General features: G+C 33.6%; 1 long non-coding RNA gene across 3 annotated transcripts in view; it reads left to right on the forward strand.

Annotated features, from left to right (window-relative positions):
- Positions 1-22,604, forward strand: part of LOC140693702 (uncharacterized) — a 36,681-nt gene extending 14,077 nt beyond the window's left edge. For all 3 annotated transcript variants that reach the window (XR_012069397.1, XR_012069398.1, XR_012069399.1), the window contains exon 4: positions 22,278-22,604. This is a non-coding gene — a long non-coding RNA (uncharacterized lncRNA). The remainder of the gene's footprint in view (positions 1-22,277) is intronic.
- The last annotated feature ends 2,306 nt before the right edge of the window (positions 22,605-24,910 follow it).

The raw sequence follows: 24,910 nt of genomic DNA on the forward strand, positions 1-24,910 counted from the left end.
GATATGTTGTTTTCCTCAAGATCATTTTGGCAATTTTTAATGGTTTCATGTAAAACTTAGAGTTATTTAATTTCTGGTTCTGTAGAAAATACTACAGCTTCGTAACAAGAATTGCACTTGATCTGTAGGTTTCTTTCTGTAGTACGGCCATGTTAACAAGACATCTTTCAATCCAAGAGCACAAGACATCTTTCCATTTCTTTGAAACATTTCAATCCAAGAGCACAAGACATCTTTCCATTTCTTTGAAACATTTTTAATTTCTTTGTCAATGTTTTGTAATTTTCAGTGTGTAGATATTTCACATATGTTGCTACATTTAATCCAAAATATTCTGGGGAATGGGGTTTTAAACATTATTGCTTTCAATGTCCATTTTATGGTATCTCTTCATTAATGTGTAGAAATGCAAGAGACTTTTTTACGTTAATCTTGTACCCTGCTCCCTTAATGAAATTATTTATTGTTCATAATAGTCAGTGTGGAGCCCTTAGGACACTCTATGTAGATTTTTATGCCATCAGTACTGGTGAAAATTTGGCCTCTTTTTCCATTTTGCATTTCTTTTACTTTTTTTCTTTTCCTCTTCCTTTCTTGTATTAGTGTGGAACACAAGTGGTGACAGTAGGAGCCCTTGTCTTGTTCCCGAATTTACCCAGAAGGCTTTCAGCCTTTCCCCTGAGTATTTTAAATTGTTATAAATGGCCTTTAGTATGTTGAGAGATGTTCCCATTTTACTCACTTTCATGAGAGTTCTGAAGGTTAATGTATGTTGAATTTTCATGTGCTTTTTCTTTGTGTATTGACATGGTCTTGTGAATATTGTCCTTCCTTTATTAGATAATTGTCATACTGATTGAATTGTGTATGTTGAACCATCCTTGTGTCTCTGGAAGGAATCCAACTGATCATAATGTATAATCTTTTCTATGTATTGCTGGATTAATTTGTTGATGTTTTTTGAGGATTTTTGAATATATATTCATCTAGGATATTGGATTTTCATTTTCATTTTTTTTTTGGTATTTTCTTTGACTGGTTTTGTTATCAGTGTAATGGTGGCCTCATAGAATAACTTTGGGAATTTTCCTTCTATCTTCATTTTTTAAAATAGTTGGGGGGAAAGTGGTTTTAGGGAATGCATCCAGGCATTTTGTTCAAGGGGTGTTTTTAAAATTACAGATTTTATTTAACTTATACTGATTGCTCTTTTCAAGTTCTCAGTTTTCCCTTACTTCACTGTTGGCAGGCTGTACATTTCTAGAAAATTGTGCATTTCTTTTAGGTAGTCCAGTTTGTTGTCATGTAAAAGCTCATAGTGCTTTCATAACCTTTTTTTTTTTGTATTTCTGAAATATCAGATGTTATTTCTACTCTTTCATTTCTTATTTTGTTTTGGTCCAGTCTCTGTATTTCTTGATAAGCCTGGCTAAATGCTTACATGTTTGTTAAATTTTTAAGAAAAATTAAAGATGTTGATGATATGAATTGTAATTTATTTTTCAACTTTTACTTTATTTATTTTCAACTTAATCATTAAAGATTTCTCTTTCTATTGCCTTTGGGTTTTGTTTCTTTTATTTCTTGTTATTTTTGGTGGTATGCTTTGTCCTTTCTATGAGGTTTTTCTTGTTCCTTGTAGAAGCCCTGGCTTCTTCTCAACTTCCCTCTTAGATTTGTCTTTGCTGCAACCCATACATTTTATGAAGCTGTGTTGTCATTGTAATTTGTCTCCAGGTATGATTTTATTACCTCTTTGATTTCATCATTGAACATGTTTTATTTTATTTTTTTAAAGGATGTGGTTTGACCTCATGTTTGTGCTTTTCCTATTCTTCTTTCTACAGTTGATTCATAGTTTCATACTTTTGTGTATGTAAAAATACTTGCTGTAATCTATATTTGCTTAAAGTTCCTGAGGCTCATTTCATGACATAATGTGTGGTTAATTCCTTAGACAACATCCTGTGCACACTTGAAAAGTTTATGTGTTCTGCTTTTCTGATGCAGTGTCTAACATTTCAGTTAGGTTCAAATGATCTAATATGCTATTAAGACCTCTGTTTTCTTACAGATATTCTTTCTGGATGATCTGGCCATCATTATAATAAGGTCTTAAACTCATCTGCTATTATTGTTTTATAATGAATTAATTCTTTGTTGTCTACTAAAATTTCTTTTTATACATAGGATCTATGGTGTTGGGTCCATATATAATTTAATGAGTGTAATACCCTATTTTTTTATTGATCTCTTTTTCTTTATATAATCTCATGTTTCTTTCATTTTGGCCCTTATTTTAAAATGTATTTCCTATGAGTTGAGCATTGCAATCTGCACTTTCTTGTCATTTCCAGGGAATATCATTTCCATTTATTTCCAGGCTATGTTTATCTTCCACCATAAAGTGAGACTTTTTTGGGGGGGAGGCAAAGATGTTAGAGCAGAAGGATGCCCGTAGCTCACCCTTTCACACAAATGCACCAAGACTCACATCCACAGACCCACTCAGCTAACCAGAGCACCTGCAAAACTCTGCCAGAACATTGTCCTCTTCAATAGATAAAGGTGCGAAAAATCTGGTAGGAGAAATGAAGAAAGAAAGAAGAAAAGGCAAAACATAGTGGGACAGATCCCATGGGGAGGGAGCAGCAAAGAAGGACTGGTGCTCATTCACTGTATCTCCCCTCTACAACTTAGAGTTTGGCAGGACGGAAGGGGAGCCTCCAAGGTTTGACCTTTACAAAGTATAATTTGACTGACAATTCTCAGTTAACAGGCACAGAGGATCACTCTGAAACACAGCCAAAAATGCACCCCAGATGCAGGGGGCAGGGCCTTGCTGCCCGAGCTGGGAGGAAGATGGGGATGGCTGCACTGAGGCATCCCAGTGGAATGGAAAAGGCTTTGTGCCATTGCTGTGGGTGCAAAGGGCAGAACAACCTGGGCCTTCCATAAAACGACAGGGCAGATGTGCCCTTTTGGGGGGAAGGGTACTATACCCATCTCTGGAAATCTGCAAAAAGTTCTAGGTGAAGAGAGTTGGGGCTAAGACACAGCCACCATAACCTCTGGTGTTTTGCACCCAGGTGACAGTGGGGGCAAAACCTGCATCTACACCTAAGAACCTAGATGCCTCAAGAGCCAGATGGAGACTTGCCTACAGCCTGAAGCAGATAGGATACTACTGTCCTGGTTTCTCAGAGATCTTGTCCACCAAGACAAACAAGGAGCTGGATTTTGGCCCAGAACAGGGACAGGGCAGATACTCAGTCTACCCTGAGCCCACTTCTGTTGTGCAAACCCGAGGCAGAAAGTACAGTGTCACAGTGCAGCAGAGTGACCAGCACCCTGAGGGTGCATGTGGCCCCCTACATTTTGGGCTGGAATGCAGCCCCTGACCATGGTGTTGGGAAAGGTTGTGATGCCCAATCCTGCCTTGTCAGTCTGCAACATCTGACTGCAGCATCAGGCAGGGCAGTGATAAGCCAGCCCATAGTAAAGAGAGCTGAACCTGACCCAGTGTTGGGTTTAGGAGCTATCTGCTTGCCGACATGCCCTGGGAGCACCACAGATGAGGGCTCCAATGGAGGGTCTCAGGAAACAGCAGGCTGAGATTCCAAAACAGGATGAATACAGAAAAATTTCACAGTCTCCAGGAGGACACTGACCACCCCCATGTTTTAATCTGTTTTACCTATTCCATTTTCCATTACCCTCCTAATTTTTACTTCTTATGCAATTATATATACCCCCATTTAAATCCCTTTGAAATTTTTAAAAATATTTTTATTATTATTATTTATCAGATTTCTGCTTCAACTTGCTTTTCTATTATTCATTATACAATGTCTTCAAAGCTTTTGTTCTCCCTTCTTTAAAATTCTTCATCTCTCTCTCTCTTTTTTCCATTTTCTAACTTGTATTACTACATAGGTATTAGGTAGATAAACTCTTTTAGGACCGCAGTAGATAACTGATACTCCATAAATCACAGTGCCAGAGAGGTAGGTGCAAGATGAAGAAGCTGAGAAACCATTCACAATTAAAAGAACAAGAGATATCCCCTGAATTAATGATCAGTGAAATAGACATCAATATCCTACAAGATCAAAATTTCAAAAAAATAGTGATCTTATTATTGAAGGAAATTAAAGATAGTGTTTCGAGATATAAAATATGTTTAAAATGAAATGAAAGGTATAAAGAAGAGCCGAGTAGAATTAGTAAACCCATTGACTGAGATGAGGAATGATATAAAAGCATCATAAAGCTGACTAGACAATGCAGAGGAAAGAATTAGTGACTTAGAAGACAGGACAATAGAAAGCACACAATCAGAATAGCTACAAGAGAAACAATGAGAAACAAATGAAAAATGCATGAGATCTATGGGATATTATAAAGCATGCCAATCTTTGTATGATAGAAGTCCAAGAAGGGGAGGAAAGATCAAAGGTGATTGCAAAGCCATTTGAAGAATTCATGACTGAGAACTTCCCAAACATAAAGAAGGAATCAGATACTCAGGTACAGTAAGCTCAGAGTGTCCAAAACAGGAAGAACACAAATATACCCACACCAAGACATATAATTAAGATAGCCAGAGCCAAGGATAAAGAAATGATCCTAAAGGCAGCAGGAAAATAGCAAAGAGTGAGATACAAGGGAATCCCCATAACTCTCCCAGCTAATTTCACTACACAAGTACTACAGGCCTGAAGGGGGTGGAAAGATATATTCAAAGGCCTGAGTGAAAAAAGATATACCCTAAGATACTTTAATAAGCAAGTCTATCCTTTTTGGTAGAAGGAGACATAAAGAATTTCACAGACAAGAAAATGCTTCAAGAGTTTAGCAACACTAGACCCATGCTAGAAGAAATATTGAAAAGTCTACTCTAAATAGAAAAGAAGCAGGATGCTTCAGAAATGTGAAATTCACAGCTGGAAACGTGATAACTCATGAATTACAAATAAAATATTCACAAAATTTTAAAATAAGATATCCAAATCATTGAGAGTCGGAGAGGGAAGCAGGAAAATAGAACATTTTTTTTTTTAGTCTTTAAAAATTCTTTTGTTTTTGGTTAAATGGGATTGAGATCATGTTACTATCAGTTTAATAAAAGCAGTTATAATAATGGTCTAAAAGACTTATAATGAAGGGTGACAACAAGACTAAAACATATCAGGGAGTCACTAAAACAAAATAAAATTCATGAAAATACAAAGGAAAATGACCAAACCATAAAAGGAAGGTGATATGAACAAAGAGGAAATAACAAATCAACAGCAAAGATAAGGTAAAAATGGCAATAAACAGAAACCTATCATTGATTACTGTAAATGTTAATGGAATAAATGCTCCAGTAGAAAGTCAAAGAGTGGCATGCTGTATAATGAAGCACGAACCTTCAATATGCTGCATACAAGAGAACCACTTCAGATAGAAGGACACATATACATTGAGAGTGAAAGGATGGAACAGGGAATTACATTCAAATAGGAAATCCAAAAAAGCAGGTGTTACAGTACTGATTTCAGACAAAATATTCTTTAAAACAAAGGCCATAAAGAAAGATAAAAAAGGGCATTTTATAATGATTGAAGGAGTGATTAAAAAATGAGAATAGCCCACTCGTTAATACATATGCATGAAAAAAAGGAGCACCTAAGTACATAAAATTATTACTTACAGATATAAAGGGGGATAGTGATGGGAATCTAATCATAGTTGGAGAATTCAACACTGCATTAACATCACTGGAAAGATCACTGAGACAGAAAATGAATAAGGCATCAGAGAAGGTAAATAATACAGTAGAAATATTACACTTGGTGGATATTTTCAGAGCATTGCAACCACAAAAAATAGAATATACAGCCTTTTCAAGTGCACATGGGGCATTTTCCAGGATTCATGATATACTTGGGCACAAAAGAAACCTCAGCAATTTTAAGAAGATAGAAATTATCTCAAGCATCTTTACAGACCACAAACCCATGAAGCTAGAAATCAACAACAGAGAAACAAAGGGGAACAAAAGGAAAACACGGAGATTAAAAAATATGTTAATAAAAAACCAATGGGTCAATGAAGAAATCATAGCTGAAATGAAAAATACTTTGAGACAGAAGAAAATGAAAGCAATACCACACATAATTTATGGGTCACATCAAAAGCAGTGCTCAGAGGGGTGTTTACAGCAATACAGGCCTTCCACAAAAAGAAGAACAATTTCAAAAAAAATTTAAACCACCAGCAGAATGCACTGGAAAAAGAAGAACAAAAAACAACAAAAGGCAGCAGAAAGAAGGAAATCATAAATATTGGGGAGGAAATAAATAAAATAGAGATTAAAAACACCATAGAAAAATATCGACAAATCCAAAAGCTGGTTTTTCAAAAAAGTAAGTAAATTCAACAAATCTCTGTCCAAACTCGAAAAGAAGGAAAGAGAGAGACCACAAATTAGCAAAACAAGGAAGGAGAATAGAGAAATAACAACAAATAAAAAATACAGAATATCATACGAAAGTATTATTAAAAGTATATGGACAACCTAGACGAGATGGAAAAGTTTCTGGAAACATACTGTCCACCAACACTGAATCAAGAAGAAACTGACCCCTTGAACAAGGAGAGCACTAGAAATGAAATCAAAATAGCAATATGAAAGCTCCCTACAAATAAAACTCCAGGACAGGACGGATTCACTGCAGAATTCTACCAAACATACAAAGAAGAACTCATACCAGTCCTTCTCAAACTCTTCCAGAAGATTGAAAAGTAAGGAATACTCCCAAAGTCATTCTATGAAGCCACAATCACCCTGATACCACAACCAGGCAAAGACACTACCAAAAAAGAGGATTCTAGATCAATATCACTGATGAACACAGATGCAAAACTCCTCACAAAAATTGTAGCAAATAGAATCCAACAACACAGATGAAAGGTTATACATCATGACCAATTGGGGATTATGCCAGGGACACAGGGGTGGTTCAACATATGCAAATCAATCAGTGTAATACAGCACATCAACAAGAGAAAGGAACAAAACCACATGATCTTCTCAATAGATGCAGGAAAATTATTTGATAAAATTCAACACTCAAGTTTGATAAAAAATCTCACCAACATATCTCAGCATCATGAAAGCTAAAGATAAACCTACAGCCAGCATAGTACTGAATGGTGAGAAAATTAAACCTTCCCACCAAAATCTGAGACAAGACAAGGATGCACACTATCACCACTCCAACTCAATATAATCATGGAATTCCTAGCCACAGCAGTCAAACAAGAGAGAGAAGTAAAAGGGATGCAAATTGGAAAGGAAGAGGTAAAATTCTCACTATATGCAAATAATATGTTACTATATAGAGAAAACCCTGCAAGATCCAACCAAAAACTACTACAGCTGAACGGAGAATTCAGCAAGGTAGCAGTTTACAAGATTAAGGTTCAAAAATCAGTGGCATTTCTTTACACTAACGATTCAGATAATGCTAAAGAGCTACAGTAAAAATGACAGCACTGTATTGGTAGGAAAACAGACATATAGGCCAGTGGAACATTATAGAGAGCCTAGAAATGAACCCACAAACTTTTAGTCAATTAATCTTTGACAAAGGAGGCAAGAAAATACAATGGAATTGAGACAGTCCCTTCAGGAAATGGTGTTGGGAAAAATGGACAGCAGCAGGAATATCAATGAAGCTAGAACACTCCCAATGAAGCTAGAACACCATACACAAAAATAAACTCAGAATGGGTCAAAGACTTAAACATAAGACAAGATACAAGAAACCACCTAGAGGAAAATATAGGCAAAACGTTATCTAACTTACGTCTCCAAAATTTTCTTGCAGGTGAAATAAAAACAAGAATAAACATGTGAGACGTAATGAAACTTACAAGTTTCGGCACAGTTAGAAATCGGAAGTGAAACAAAAAGACCACCTACGGAATGGGAAAATAATTTGCATATGAAACCTATAAAGGCTTGATCTCCAAAGTATATAAGCAGTTCATCCAACTGAATAAGAAAAAATAAACAACATAATACAAAAATGGGCAGAAAACCTAAACAAGCGATTCTCCAAGGAAGACATACAAATGATCAAAAGACACATCAGAAAATGCTCAATATCTCTGATTATCAGAGAAATGCAAATCAAAACTACAGTGAGGTATCACCTCACACTACTCAGAATGGCCATCATTCAAAAATCCACAAATGACAAATGCTGGAGGAGCTGTGGATAAAAGGGAACAGTCCTTCACTGCTGGTGGCAATGCAGTATGGTGAAGCCACTGTGGAAAACAGGATGGAGATTCTTCAAAAGCCAAGGAATAGACTTATCATATGACACAGGAATCCCGCTCCTGGGCATAAATCCAGAAAAAACCCTATTGTAGGATGACACCTGCACCCCAATGTTCATAGCCAGCATTATTTACAATAGCCAAGATGTGGAAAAGTCCAAAATGTCCATCAACAGTTTATTGAATAAAGACGAGGTGGTATATTTATACAATGGAATGCTATTCAGGCTTATAAACTGACAGCATAATGCCATTATCAGCAACATGGATGCTCCTGGAGAAAATCAGTCTAAGTGAAGTAACCCATATATAGAAAGAGAAATACCATATGAGATGGCTCATCAGTGGAAACTAAAAACAAAACAAAACAAAAAACAAAAAAAAACAGAAATTCAAAACAGAAATAGACTCATAAATATAGAATACAATGTTTTGGTTGCCAAGGGGGCACGGGGCAGGGAGAGATAGACTGGGAATTCAAAATTGTAGAATTGATAAACAGGATTGTACTATATAGCACAGGGAAATATATAAAACATCTTACGGCAGCTCACTGAGGAAAAAATGGGAAAACAAATGTGTTATGTTCATTGTAACTGAAAGATTGTGCTCTTCGCTGGAATTTGAGTCAACTTTGTAAAATGAATATAAACGAATAAAAAAAGTTAAAAATAGAAGAAAACATGATCCTAAATATTACAGGTGTAAATATAAATTAGAGAGCAAAAACACTATGCAAAAGAGTAGTAAAACACCAGATTTTGTTTTATGTTTTCTTTTTAAGGTAAGCAAAATCAAAAAACCTCTAGCCAGGTGCACCAAGAAGAAAAGAGAGATGCTCCAAAGAAATAAAATAAGAAATAAAAAGAGAAATAATAATTGTTACCTCAGATATACAAAAAAAGGATCATTTTGTCAACACATACATGCCAATAACCTGGACAACTTAGAAGAAATAGGCAAATGTCTAGAAAGAGACAGAGATAAGGAGAAACAAATAATTTGAACAAACTAATTACTAGAAGAAAGTTAGAATCTTCATTTAAAAAAATCGTTAAACATTAGTGCAGATATAAACAGCTGTCGTGGAGTACTGTACAAACATACAAAACAGGACTTATACTGTTCAAACTATTCAAACATAGTGAAGATGTGGGAAACTCCCAAATTAATTCAATGAAGACTTCATCAATGTGATAGCAAAGCCAACAAAGTACAGGCAAAGAGAATTTCAAGCCAATATATTTGATTGATTTAGTTGCAAAAGTTCTACCAAATATCATTAGCAAACTGCATGCAACAATAGCTAAAATGAATCATGCACTATGATCAACTTGGATTTATTGCAGGGTCACAAGAGAGGTTCAACATACACAAATCAGTTTGATACACCAAATTAACAAAAGAAAAAGTGAAAATGATGTGGTCACCCCAATAAATCCATAAAAAGCATTTCAAAAAATTCAACATTTATTCATTAAAACAACAACAACAGCAACAACAACAACAGCAACAACAACAACAACAACAGCAACAACAACAACAGAAACCTCTTACAAAAGTAGGATTCAGGAAATAAATCTCAACATAACTAAAGTCATTAATTACAGACCCACAGAAAATATAATATGTAAAAGTGAAAAACTGAAAGCCAAAATAAGAAATAAGACAAGGATGCCCACTCTCAAGATTTCTATTAAACACAGTATGGGATGCCCTAGCAACAACAATTGGAATAGAAAAAAATGTATTCAAATTGGATTGAATGTAGTACAACAGTCATTATTTTAGATGACATAATAATCTATATAGAGAACTCTAAAGATTCTCCACATCAGAACAACTAAAACTAATAAAGACATTTACCAATGTTGCATGATTCATGATTGATATAAAATACTGTCACATTTCTTTAACAATGAAATATTCCATAATTTAAAAAACCATATGAAATCAGATGAAAAATGAAAAACCTATTAAAAATCAAGATAAAAAATCATTAGGACACTGATAAAGAAAATTGAAGATGATGAAAGAAATGGAAAGAAATCTCAAGGTCCTAGCTTAGAGTAAATAATATTGCTATAATATACATACTACAAAAATGTCTACAGATATAAAGTGATTCAGATCGAAATACATGATATTTTCCATAGAAATAAAAACAGTCCTAAGACTTGTAAGGAACTGCAAGAGAACCAGAACTGCAAAAGGAACAATGTGCGAAAAGAACAAAGTTGGAAGCATAACCCATAACCCTCCCAGATCTCAGACAATATTACAAAAATACAGTAATCAAAACAGCACAATACTGGAAAACAAACATCTATATCACTGGAACGGAACACAGAGGTAGAAATAAAACATCACACCCATGGTCAACTAAACAATGACAAAGGAAACAAAAATATACAATGCCTAAAAGACAGTCTTCAGCAAGTGATGTTGAGGCAATTAGACAGCTACATGTAAATCAATGAAATTTGAACACTCCCTCATACAGTACAAAAATAAACTCAAAATGATTTAATTATCTGAATCTAACACATGACACAATAAATCTCCTGGAAACTAACATAAGGAAAACAATAGATAAATTGTACTGAGATTTTCTTATCTCACTCTCCCAAGCTGAAAACAATAAAAGCAAAATAATCAAATTAGTCTGAATTAAAATTAAAAGCTTATACACAGCAAAATAAACAGAATGAAAACATGAAATTCCAAATGGGAGAAAACATTTGGAAAAAATGCAATCAACAAGAGGCTAATTTCTAAAATACACACATCGTTTATAAAACTCCATTTCAAAAATCTACAAACAACCCAGCCAGAAAATGAGCAGAAGACAATTCTCCAAAGAAGACACACAGATGACCAACAGGAACATAAAAACATGCTCATATTGCTAATCATTATACAAAGGCAAGACAAAAATAAAATAATGTTTTACCTCACACTAGTGAGAAGGGTTGTCATCAAAATGTCTACAAATAATAAAGACTGTGGAGGTTGTAGAGAATAAGGGACTCTCCAACGCTGTTGGTGGGAATGAAAATTAGTGCAACCACTTTGGAAACAGTACAGAAGTTCCTTTTAATAATAAAAATAGACCTATCTTATGACACAGTAATCCCACTCCTGGGCATATAAAACATAAAACCTGAAAACAACGAATCCTAGGGTAAAACAAAAGAAGTACACTTGACTTAATTTGATTTTTCATATGTCTCCTCTGGCAGGGGAAGCAGAAGCAAAATTAACAAAAGATGATTGTATCAGTCTAAACAGATTTACACTGCAGAAGAAATGATCAATAAAATGAACAGTCAACCAAGACAATGGGAGACAATATATGCAAGTGATATTTTCCTATCAAGTGTTAATATCCAAAATATATGGCAAACTCATACACCACAACAAAATAAAGACCAAACAATTCAATTAAAAAAAGTCCATAGGTACTGAATAGATAGATCTGAATCAATTTTCTGTAGAAAACATACAGTTTGCTAAATGACACATGAAAATATGTTCAGAGTTATAAATTATTAGGAAAGTCATAAACCAAAAATGAGACAACACCTCACACTTGTCAGAAGGCTCCCAACAAAAGGAAAAGAAATAGATATTGGTGAGATTGTGGAGAAAAGGGAACACCATGGAAACTGTTGATAGGAATGCAAAGTATTGATTCCATAACATATAAACATCAAATTTTCTTCATCCAGTTTTCTGTCAAGGGATGTTTGGTTCGTAGGCCCCTGTCTGAAGGCTCTAGAGAATAAGCCCATGGGCTGAACTAATAAACAAGCTGTGAGGAGTGTTACATATCCAGGCTGGAAAAGAAATGGCCTATTCAATGTATCCTGTATGGTTGGCTGGATAGCCTATGCTGGATAAGATACTCATAGGAGGACAACGTAAGACAGGCAGAGCCGGCTGGATAAGAGATGGCCTACTTAATGAAGTTCTGTGATGAACTTTAAAACAATCCTTGATCATTTAACATCCTATGCTTACTGCAGGAGCATGGGGACATAAATAGCTTACGATTATTAACATTGTTATAACTTAGATGATATGTGAGGCATTGTGCATGATGTATATAAACCCTTTTCCTAAGAATCAATAAACAGAGAACTGCTTCGCTTATCTCCACACAGTGTTTGTGTGTATATTATATCGTGCCTCTGACAGGTTTAATTTAATTTGTTGGGAGTAACTTAAAAAGATGTTGCATTATATACAATACTCTTTCTGCACCTATTGAGATGATTATGTGAGTTTTATTTCTCATTCTATTAGTGTGGCATGTCATCTTTATTGATTTGAATATTTTGAAGTTTCCTTAAACCCAGGGATAAATCCCTTTACTCATGTATGTGTATGATACATTAAAAGTTTTATTGAATCCATTTTGCTTGTGTTTTCTTGAGAATTTTGGCTTATATGTTCATGAGGGTTATATTATATATATTGCATATAATGTCCTTTCTAGCATTTTATGCAAATATAGCTGGCATCATAAATCTAGTTTGGAAACTTTCACCCCATCAAATTCTTGGAAGATTTGGGGAAGAATTGGTGAAAAATTGTCTTCAAATATATGACAGAATATACCGGTAAAGACTTTTTGTAAGTATTTTCTGGTTTCAGAGGTTTGGATTACTGATTTGCTCATACACAGTTTTGCTATATTTAACTTTCTAATTACTTCTTGATTCAGTATTGGAAGACATATTTCTGGGAATTTGTCTTTTGTTCTAGGTCATTCAAATTGTTATCTAGTGGTCATTTTTTATGATGCTATGCATCTCTACAACATCAGTGTTAATATCTTCTCTTCTATTTCAAATTTTATTTGTCTTTATTTTCTTAGCCAACCTAAACTTTTGTCCAGTTTATGTTTAAAAGAATCACACTTAGGTATATTTTTTGTTATCTTTTCAATTATTTCTCTTGTTATTTGCCTTACTCTCATTCATTCAATTTTCTTCTTCATTCTTTCTGTTTTCTCCTAGGTTCTTGATGTGTAAAGTTAAGTAGCGTGAATCTTTGTATTACATTCATTATTAAATATTATTTATTTATTTATTTATTTATTTAATTTGTCTATTTATTTACGTATTTATTTTCTTATTTACTTATATATTCATTTATTTATCATTGAACTACTTCCATTTACAACGTGTCAATCTGTGGTGCATAACACAGTGACCCACTTCATGCATATGTTTGCATGCCTTTTAAATTTAACTTCATGATATTTAACATACTGCCCTGTGTCATACAATAGACATTTTGAAAATATTTATTTTTATATATAGTGGATAACATTTATAAATCTACAGCTCCCAAATATATCCTATCCTTGACCATTTCGGCAGTTACCATAAGATTATTATGTAGATCTGCAAGTGTGTTTCATAGTTGTAGATGAAATCATAGTGTTCTCATCCAAATTTTTTTTTTAGGTTTCTCCATGTGTCATGCCATGTATAATTTTTCTTTCTCTTTCTGGCTTACTTCAATTAGAATGACACATTTTGGGAGATATATTTTGCTGCAAATGTCATTGTTTTATCAATTTTTATGGCAGAATATTATTCCATTTTGTAAATAAGGCATAAATTCTGTATACTGTCATCTGTTGATGGACATTTAGGGTGCTTCCATGTCATGGCTTTTGTATATAGCACTGCTAAGAACATTTGTGTGCAGGTGACATTTTGAATTAGGGTCCTCTTTTATATATACCCAGGAGTTGGATTGCTGGATAAGTTAAATATATTTTTATTCTTTTGAGGAATACCCATCCTGGTTTCCACAATGACTTCAACAAACTACATTCCTACCAACAGTGTAAGAGGGTTCCATTTCATCATAGCTTCCCCAGCATTTATTGTTTTTGGACTTTTTATTGACGGCCATTGTGACTAATGTGAGGTGATAATTCATTATAGTTTTGAATTGCCCTTCTCTGATAATGAGAGTTAGCAATTTTTTTTTCATATTTCTATGTGGCATTTGTATGTCTCTAATGGATAATGTATTGTTTAGGGCTTCTGTGCATTTTCAGATTGGGTTTCTTTTTTTTGTATTATTATTAGGTTGTATGAACTCTATATTTTGGAAATTTAGCCTTTGTCAGTTGCATCATTTCTAAATATTTTCCTTAATCCTGTAGTTAGTCATTTTGCTTTGTTTATGGTTCCCTTTGCTGTGCAAAATCTTATAAGTTTAATTAGGTCCAATTTTAATAATTTTGCTCTTACATCCATTACTTGGGTAGACTGTACTAGGAGATCATTGCTGAGATTTATCTCAGAGTGTTTTGCCTATGTTTTCTTCTTGGAGATTTACTCTGTCTTGCCTTACATTTAAGTATTCAAGCCATTTTGAGTTTATTCTTGTGTATGGAGCGAAGGAGTGTTCTAACTCCATTGCCCTGCTTGCTGCTATCCTGTTTTCCCAACACCAGTTGGTGAAGAGATGGTCTTTTCTCAGTCATATTCTTGGCTACTCTGTCAAAGATTAATTGAACATAGGCCTGTAGATTTATTCCTAGTCTCTCAATTCTGTTGCATTGGCCATATGTCTGTTTCTGTACCAATATCATGTCGTTTTCATTATTGTAGGTCTGCAATAGTGTATGGAGACCAGGAGGGTTATTCCTCCAGCCTCTTTCTTTGTCTTCAATATTGTTTGGAAAATTATAGATCTTTAGTGTATCTATATAATTCTTGCAATCATTTGTTTCAGTCCTAAAAAGAAATGTTTTGAATAATTTGATAAGAACTGAGATTAAGTCTGTGGATTGCCTTGGGCAGTATGGCCATTTTAACAATATTATTTCTTCCATTACAAGACCATTGGTTATCTTTTCAATTCTTAAAATCCTTTTTGATTTCCTGAAACAATGATTTCCTGTTCTCCATGTATAAGTCATTCACCTACATGGTCAGAGTTATTTTTAAGCATTTTATAGTTTTGGGTGCAGTTATAAAAGGGGTTGTTTCTATACTTTTTTTTTCCTGTTGATTCAATGGTAGTGTAATGAAATCTAATTGGTTTTTGTACATTACACTGGCTACCTTGCCCAATTCCTTTTTTACCCTAAGTATTTTTTGTGAAGCTTTTACAGTTTTCTATATATAGTGTCATATCTGCATATCATGACAGTTTTAACTCTTCTTTTACAGTCTGAATCATTTTATTTATTTTTCTTGCTTGATCGTTGTGGCTAGGAATTCCAAGACTATATTGAAATTGTGAGAATGTGCATCCTTGTATTGTCTCAGGTTTTTGTGGAAAGGGTTCCAGTTTTTCACCATTGAGTATTTGCTGGCTAAATATTTGTCATAAATAGCTTTCATTATGTTGAGATATGGTCCTTCTATGCCCACTGTGATAAGAACTTTTATCACAAATAGGTGTTAAATTTTATCAAATGCTTTTTCTGCATCTACTGAGATGATCATATCATTTTTGTCTTCTCTTTTGTTGATATGGTGTATCACAATTGTTTGATTGATTTGCAAATGGTAAACCATCCTTGTGTTCCTGGGATGAACCTAAAGTGTAAATGGTGCATGATCTTTTTTTACATGCTGTTGGATTCTGTTTATTAATAATTTCTTAAGGACATTTACATCTATGTTTATCAATGATATTGGCCTATAGTTTTCTTTTTGGGGTAGTGTCTTTTTCTGCTTTTGGTATCAGTTTGATATTGGCCTATGGTGTCAGTTTGGGAGTACTCTCTCCATATCAATCTTTTGGAAGAGTTTGAGGAGGACTGGTATGGATTTTTCTTTGTATGTTTGATCAAATTCCCCAGTGAAGGTAATTGGGTCTGGATTTTGTTTGCAGAGAATTTTATTTTATTGATATTTCTATTCGATTTCTGGTGATCTGTCTGTTCAAATGGTTAATTTCTTCTTGATGCAATATTGGTGGGCTGAATGTTTCCAAAAACTTCTCCATTTCTTCCTGGTTGCCCAGTTTGTTTACATACAGTTGCTCATGGTAATCCCTTATGATATTTTGCAAATTTGTTGTACTCTTTGTATTTTCTCCATTTTCATTTCTTATATTATTTGTGTTCTCTCTCTTTTCTTGTTGGTGAGCCTGTACAGAGATTTGTCAATTTTGTTTACTATTTTAAAAAATAATTAGATTAATTTTTTTCTATTTTTTAATCTCTATTCCAAATCTTCCTTCCATGGTCTTTATTTTTTACATCATTCTGTTGACTTTTGGTTTTGTTTGCTCTTCTTTTCTTGATTAGTTTACATAGAATGTTAGATTATTTATTTGAAATTGTTCTTCTTCTTTGACGAAGGCCTTTTCACTATGAACTTCCCTCTTAAGCCTGCTTTAAGTTTTCCATAGAATTTGTGCTGTGTTTTGTCATATTTCTCAAGATATTTTGTAATTTCTTCTTTTACTTCATCAACTCTCCCCCTTGTTTTAGTACCATGTTTTTTATTCTGGATGGTGTCATTTTTTCTCCCTGTTTTTCTGTTTCATGGTATTATACTCAGAAAAGATGCTTGAAATATTTTTTATCTTCTTAAATTTGTTGAGGCTTTTTCAGAGCCTGAGTTCATAATCTTTCCTAGAAGATGTTCCATGTGCACAGAAAAGAGTGCATATTCTGTTTTGGGGAGAATTACTGTTTTAAAAATATCAACCATCTCCAATTATTTTATAATGTCTTTTAGTATCTTTGTTCCCTTATTAATTTTCTGTGTGAAAGACCAGTCCAGTGATGTAATGGGGAGTTATAGTCTCCAACTCTGATTGTGTTCCCAGGGATTTCTGTCTTTTTATCTATTTGTATTTGCTTTATATATTTAGGGGCTACTATATTGAGTGCATATACATTAATGAGTATAATACCCCCATTTTGCATTGTTCCTTTAATCATTATATCATGTCCTTGTTTATCTTTCTCTATGGCCTTTCTTGTAAAGTCTCTATTGTGTGAAGTCAGTACTGCTAGTCCTGCATTCTTCATATGTACATTTGAATGGAATATATTTTTCCATCTTCTGACATAAATTTGATGTGTGTTCCTCTCGCAAAAGTGGTTCTCTTGTATTCATCATAATGTAGGGTCTTCTTATATTATCCCATCTGACAATATATATCTTTTGATTGAAGTACTAAATCCATTAACATTTGCGATAATTATTAATAGACTAGTGTTTATTTCCATTTTTAACTTCATTTTCCAGTTGATTGGTATTTCCTTTTTGTTCATTTCTTTTTCTTTTTGTGGCTTGATAAGTATTCTTTTATAATCTTGGTTTCTTTTTTGCTTTGTGAATTCATTGTAAGCTTTTGACTTATTATTACGTTGTTTTATATTTATATTGACCTATGATATTTCTGTTTATTTTAACTGATAAGAATATAACTCAAACCCATCCTGCAGAGAAGAGAAACAAGAAGAAAACACTCTGTATTTTCATGTTTCAGTCGGTGACGCATAAAATTTTGACATCCTGTTTTACAACATCATATTTATTCTGTTGTAAGTCATTGTAGCTATTTCCTTTCTAATTATACCTTTCTCTTTTCTATAGCTTCCTGCTTGTTTTTTATTTAGAGTAGATCTTTCATTATTTCTTTTTCTCTTGCTTAATTCTTTTAGTATTTGCTTGTGTGGAAGCTATTTATCTCGCCTTCTACACTAAAAGGTAGCCTTGCTTGATAAAGTATCTTAGATTACAGCTATTTTCATTCAGGACTTTGAATATGACTTGCCACTGCCTTCTGCCTGTTGTATTTGTGCAGGAAATGTATTTACAAATACAATGTATTTAATTATATATATGTAAAGAAAACCTACAAATAAGTTAACAAATAAGGAGAAAACCTATACATTAAAAAACAGAAAATATTGATGAATGAAATTAAAACTGGTCCAAAGAAATGAAAAAAATCTCTTGTGTTAATAATGTGAAACAATGTGGTTGCAACAACCCTACTACCCAAAGCAATCTACATTTAGTGTGATTCATGTCAAAATACCCATGATATTTTTCCATTTAATAGAACAAATAATTTCAAAATTTATATGTAACCACAAAGATCATGAGTTGCCAAAATAATCTTCAAAAAGTGTATTAAATATAATGGTGTAAAGTTCTCTGACGTTAAATAGTCCTACAAAGCTTTAGTATTTAAAACAAAATGATACTGGCTCAAAAACAGACACCAATGAATTGAAGAGAATAGAGCAACCAAATATAATCCCTCACACCTATGATCTTTTAACCCATGATAAAGGAAGCAAGAGTATAAAATGAAGAAAAGACATTCTCCTCAATAATTAGTGCTGGGAGATTGAACATGTAAAAGATAGATTAGAATATTTCCTCACAATGTATACAATCCATGAGCACAGAATATCTTTGTATTTATTTTGTTTGCTTTTATTTCTTGCACCTGTAATTTATACATCTATGCTTAGATCTTTTATTTCACTTATCAAATTTATTCGTATTTTAATATTTTTGGTATTAATTTACACACAATTGTTTCCCTAATTTCTCTTTCTGATAATGTGTTTTTAGTATACATAAATGCAACGGATATTTGTATATTGATTTTGTATTCTGCAAGTTTACTAAGTTTGTTCATTATTTCTAACAGTCACTGGAGGAGTATATGGAGTTTTCTATCTATGCATAATTATGTCATCTGTAAAAATTTTACTGCATTTTTACAAGTTGGATGCCTTTTATAATTTTTCTTGACTACTTGTTCTGGCTAGGACATCTAGTACTGTAATTTAGGACTTCTGAAAATGAGCTACTTCTTCTTATTACTGGGCCAGATGAAAACATTACTGTATGTTAATATTGAACTTGATGTTAGTCATGGGTTTCCCATATATGGCTTTTATTATGTTTAGTTACATTCAATCTAGAGCAAATTTGTTAAGAATATTTTTATAAAAAAAGGTAATATCCAATCTGTGAATAATTTTCCTACATATTTTCAGATTGTTATTTTTGAATTCTTTGTTTTCTAATGGACGGTATCACATATATTCATTTACATATGTTAAGTAATATTTATGAATGAGGACTAAACCCAACTTAACTATAATTTCTAATACTTATAACGTGCAATAAATTCAGGTTGCTATTATTTATTTAGAATGGAATTTACAGATACTGAAGGAAAATTTTACATTGTAGCTTGAGGGTACATTTATTTATTTAAAAATTTTATCTCCCATTTTGAATTTGGCTTATGTTTAACTGAATTTATTTCTAAATAAGTATATAAGTATTGGTAGAACTGGATTTACTACAGTTTACTGATACAGAACATAGCTATTATTACAATTAGTGCACAAGACACTTGCCTTAAAATGCCGTATTATACTTACAATGACAAATGTTTCAGGACTGAGAAATATGTTGCTTCCTAAAATGCATTACCTGGTCTTTTCCACCCCAACCCACATACACTGTTATTTCTTTGTTTTTTGATTGTTTGTTTCCCCCTTAATGGAGGCACATTTATTGAACCCAGGATATTGTGCATAAGAGTATTAATCAACATCATTTTGGAACACATAACAGAAGCCCCAAGGGTATGTATTATATAGATGACAAGAAAATTTATTAGTTCTATGCACTGAGAAACCTCTGAGTGAAAGAATGGCAAAAACAAACATTTGTAAATATACAATAAGATTGTCTCTCTTGTAATTTTAAAGTAGTATATTAAATTACATTTGTTTTACTTATAGCACTGAAATACAATTTAAAACAAAAATGCCACCCTTTGGGATTTCTTAAATTTTAATGATTATTTTAATCTAATTTTATTTCATAAATATTTATCATTTATTTATAAACATAAAAAATAAACATATTTATTCTTCACATGTTTTGAATATAGAGATACATATTGTAAAGTACACAGATAAATAACTACTTCCATTTCCAAATCAAACTAAGTTTCACTTTAATTACAAATGATGATGAAATCATTATACCATTTCTTTACAGTTTTTACACAAATTTCACTTTAAATTCCAAAACTTTAAAATTACTATAGATATTTTGTGCATTATTTATACTCTGTTCACCAATCTGGTATAAATTTGTGTACAAAAGGATGGAGATTGGTTTTATTTCATAGACCCCAAAATTAAATTATTTAAAAAGATTTTGTGGGAATAAGATTTGCAGATAACACTATAAACATAAGCATCCTATATGTTTCATTTTAACTGGATGAATGAGAAGTAAACAGTGGCTGAATGTTACTCTTGGGTTGGTAGGAGATCAGTCGCTTTGTGATGTGACAGCTACTCAGGTTGAGAACCATTGTGATGGCCTAGCAGTTTATCTGTGCAAGACTGCCAAAGCTGCATTTGTAGCTGCAGTGCTCAAAATCATGCTGATTAGAAAAGTAGCTGTGGAAAAATTTATTTGAGATGGCACATGTTTCTTCAGAAATTCAAGATGTGTCTCGTAAAGATGAACAAACTGGTTCAGGAAACCCCGGTACATCTCTATTGTGTGATCAAACATTCTCTGGGGACTTGGACTTGAGGTCTATGATTGAGGAAAATATTTTCCAGACTTTCTCTGAAGAATCCATGATAAAAAGACCATGTTACACACATTGTGTCTCTGAACCAGATGAAGATAATAATTTTCGTTCTCTGACATTTCCCAGAATACTCTGGAAAATGACTGGGAGTGACCAATTTAAATCCATCTGTTGGGATGATAATGGAACCTCTGTAGTGATTGATGAAGATGTCTTTAAGAAGGAAGTTTTGGAAAGAAAGTCCCCTTTCACTATATTTGAAACTGGAAGTATGAAAAGTTTAGTTAGAGAGCTTAAGCTTTATGGGTTTAGTAAAGAGTGGCAGAATTTTCAAAGATCTGCTTGTCTAGCTGACATTCTGGCAGAAGAAAAATTAGTCTCTGTTTTAAGCAAGATATTCAGAAATATTAGTTACGACTTGGTAACTTATATATAAAAGTTTATTTTGTACATCAATCTATGGTAATATAAATGTAAAGCTAGATTTTGAAAATTGATTGAACTACTAAGACTAAAATCCTTTATTTTTTCAAAAAAATGAGGACAGTGCCATAAGTAGTCAAGATTATGAGAAACTTTGCTTGCAACTATGAATCACACCAGAAATCTAAATAAAGGTATTAAAGTTGCTTTAAAAATTGGAATTCACCGTTGCTGCAAATGTTAACTTCTTAAATTTGATGACTATAAAATTTAAATTTGTATTTTCCAAATAAGGAACTTCAAAATATCATCAGCATTGTTTATATTTTGATGATATTTTCTATGCACAGTAAACGTGAAATCTGAGGTTTTATTAGTTAGGCTTATTGTAGTCTTGTATTTTGGTTTAAAATATTACTAAAATTTTTCTCCTTTGGTTGTAGCTGCAATTCTATCATTATCCAAATTTTAAACGAGTCTGTCCCCAGCTTTTAGTGAGAATAAAAAGAAGAGTTGGGATTAAAAATGCCTCTCTGGTATCTTCATTGGATGAAGATTTCAAAAAGAAGCACTTTAAATCAGGTGGTAATGTGGATAATCTTAATTCTGGTTTTGTGGCTGACACTAGTGGAGAAAGTCCATTTTTATCTCCTGCAAATTTAAATATGAATCTAATAAGTAAGCCCCCTACTAGCCACATTATTGGTGATACAAATACCCCGATCAGAGGTGATTTTTCTCCTCCATCATCAATATCAGTTAGACCACGAGTGCAAATTGCAGTGGATCAACGTGCTATTTTAAGTCAGTTTACCACTGTCCACGGGCACTCTCAAAGCAGCTTCAATGAAGCAAATGACACTGTTGTGAACTTCATTACAACTACAACTTCTAATTCTCAATACAGCATCTTGTCTCCCATACAGAGCAATTGTTATGGACTGATGTTGGAGCCTTCTACTTTTCCAAATAGATATCACAACAAATCTGCCAGTGAAGGTCGTTTTTCTAAACTTCAACCAGGGAGCAACCCACGGTTTCCAGTGCCAGGGATAGCTGATACATCAACTACCTCTCTTTCAAAGCCAACTCATCAACCATCTTCAGTTTATCAACGTCATCCTAATTAAAACTGATCTACCAGAGGACTACCAGTTTATGCAAGATAACAAAGATTAAAATTGATGTTGTCAAATGTCCACAAATATCTGCAAATTTCTTATTTGAACAATAAACATAGATTTGTACCTGTATTTTCCTTATTTGTTTTAAATGGAGTTAAAATTTAAATGTGAGACTAAGTAACCATTTAAGAAAAAAAATATTTGATTGATTTGATCATTTGATGGAACAAAATGTAAGTAAATTTAAATAATTTCTTGTAAGGAAGAAGAGAAAATGGAAGAATTTGGAAAAAAACTAACACATGGAGAGAGACAAATGTACTAAATGGTTTCTGGTTCATCCTTGAAAGTATTAATAGTGTTAAGTTAGGATAGGTTGGAACAGAAGGTAAATGTAGGACAAGCCCAGGGATCATGGTCTCTATTGTGTCACTCCTGGAACCATAAAGTTCACATAATGTAGTCTCAGATGGCATATTAAGCATGTGGTAGAATTTAAGAAGCAATTTTATCTATGGTCTTCTTTGTGCTGTTCTCAAAACATTCCAATTGGTGGTTTCATTTCCTGAACTAAAGAGTCTACAGTATATTAACAAGTCAATAATTTATGTTGCTTTTACGTTCCAGCTAAAGACAAGCTTATGTCCTCAGGTTGGCACTTAATGCCTATCCATCTCTAAGCCCAGAAACTCAACTTAGTTTAGTCATTCCTTAATAAATCTGGTATCTGACTTCCTTGGAATATCTTTATGTTTCACAGTATCTGGAGATATATCCAGGCAAATGCTTGTCAACAATGTAAGCTCCAACCTTACCACTTTTGTTCCAGCTCATCCATGGACTTTAGGTATCCTCCTTTTACCTTCTTAGACTTTCCCAGTCTCAGCATGAAACCACCTCCTCCAGATGTTTTCTGTCTATCCCCCTTTCATTGTCTAACTTGGATACCAGCACTGTAAGCACAGCACATGCCACAGGATGCAATTTAATATTTAGTGAATGAAAGATACATGTTGACTTTAAGGAAAATCTACTTTCCTGAAACAACAAATCTCTCATGCTTTTCAAACTATTTCGTTATGGTGTTTACTCTTCCCCACAAACTAGCTCTTTTCATAGCCCAAGGACTAGTCACTCAAAACAGTAAGTGGGAGTAGGTAAAGTAGACAAAGTATTATTTTCTTCTTAATTCATGCCTCGAGAGGCATAAAGTATTCCATTCTCATTTGCTGGATTTCTTCCTATCTCTTCATCACACACCCACCCAAAATAGCTGATTCTCTTCCCCATACCAATAACTATACTGCCTTCTAATTAATTTACTTCTTAGAATCAGAGCTTTGTCCAGAAGAGACAGTGCCATTTCAAACTTTTAATGTAGATTTATACACCCCACATAATTTGTGCCCCTTCTAACCTTAACACAGGAAGTATCTAAGAGGTACTAGACCCTTGGTTGTGGTGGTCGTATTCAGTAACGAAATTGCAATCTAATATGTGTGGAATAGTAGGAGGTGAGGGTGGTGGAATTAAAATTTGTCCAACTGCAAGATTACCAAATTTCTGCAGATATTAGGAAATATAATATATTCCTGGAAGACTTTGAGTATTTCCCATTTATTTAAAATAAAAGGTGAAGCATTTTCAGAATGTGAAATGCCCTGAAAGGGTGGAAAAATTGTAGGCAAGGTCAGGGTGTCTAAGGCTTCTGGTCATAATCATGCAGCCAGTGTCAGCTGATAAGACTGGAATGGTAAAATTGAGTCCTGAAAATGTGCCACCAGTTGTGAAGAAAGTATTTGATTATCTGGAGAATGGGCAAATGGTCCAGGGTAAGCTCTTGGAACATCCCACCAATATGACCTTTATCAAGAGAAGAAAGAGACCACTTGCAGTAGGAGATCTGTGTATTGACAGCAGTGGTTTTTCCTACAACAGAAACATCACGCTTTTAAGTTTGTCAGCTCAAATCTGATGGTGGCTATGTTTTTGCTTACATTAGCAGTCTGGGGTTCAGATGGGCTGGTTCAGCAGCTAGTTTCCAGCTCTCTTATCAGACAGTGGGTCTTACCGTAATCATCTTAACAAGGTTCTATACTTATAAGCCAAAAGCTACAGTTTACTTTCAAAATTCAAAATCCTAAAGAAGAATATTGTTTGTTTGTCCATCTGTAGTTTTCTCCCTGGTAAAATCTAGACCATTGGCAAAAGTACAAAAGTTGGCTGGTGCTTTGAAAACTATTCTCTGTGCACTGCCCACTGAATTCTTCCCAGTAAATACTACAAATCTGTCTACCACTGTGTGTGTGTGAAGATGGATTGTTAAGTTTGTCTTAGCTGAGTCATCAGTGAAATATTCCTCTGCATTTGGCAGAATATCTGTGTATTAAGAGTTTCATTGAGCCACCAGATTTTCTACCGATCAGGGAGAGGTA

This window comes from Vicugna pacos, unplaced genomic scaffold (assembly GCF_048564905.1).
Source record: "Vicugna pacos unplaced genomic scaffold, VicPac4 scaffold_20, whole genome shotgun sequence".
NCBI lineage: Eukaryota > Metazoa > Chordata > Mammalia > Artiodactyla > Camelidae > Vicugna > Vicugna pacos.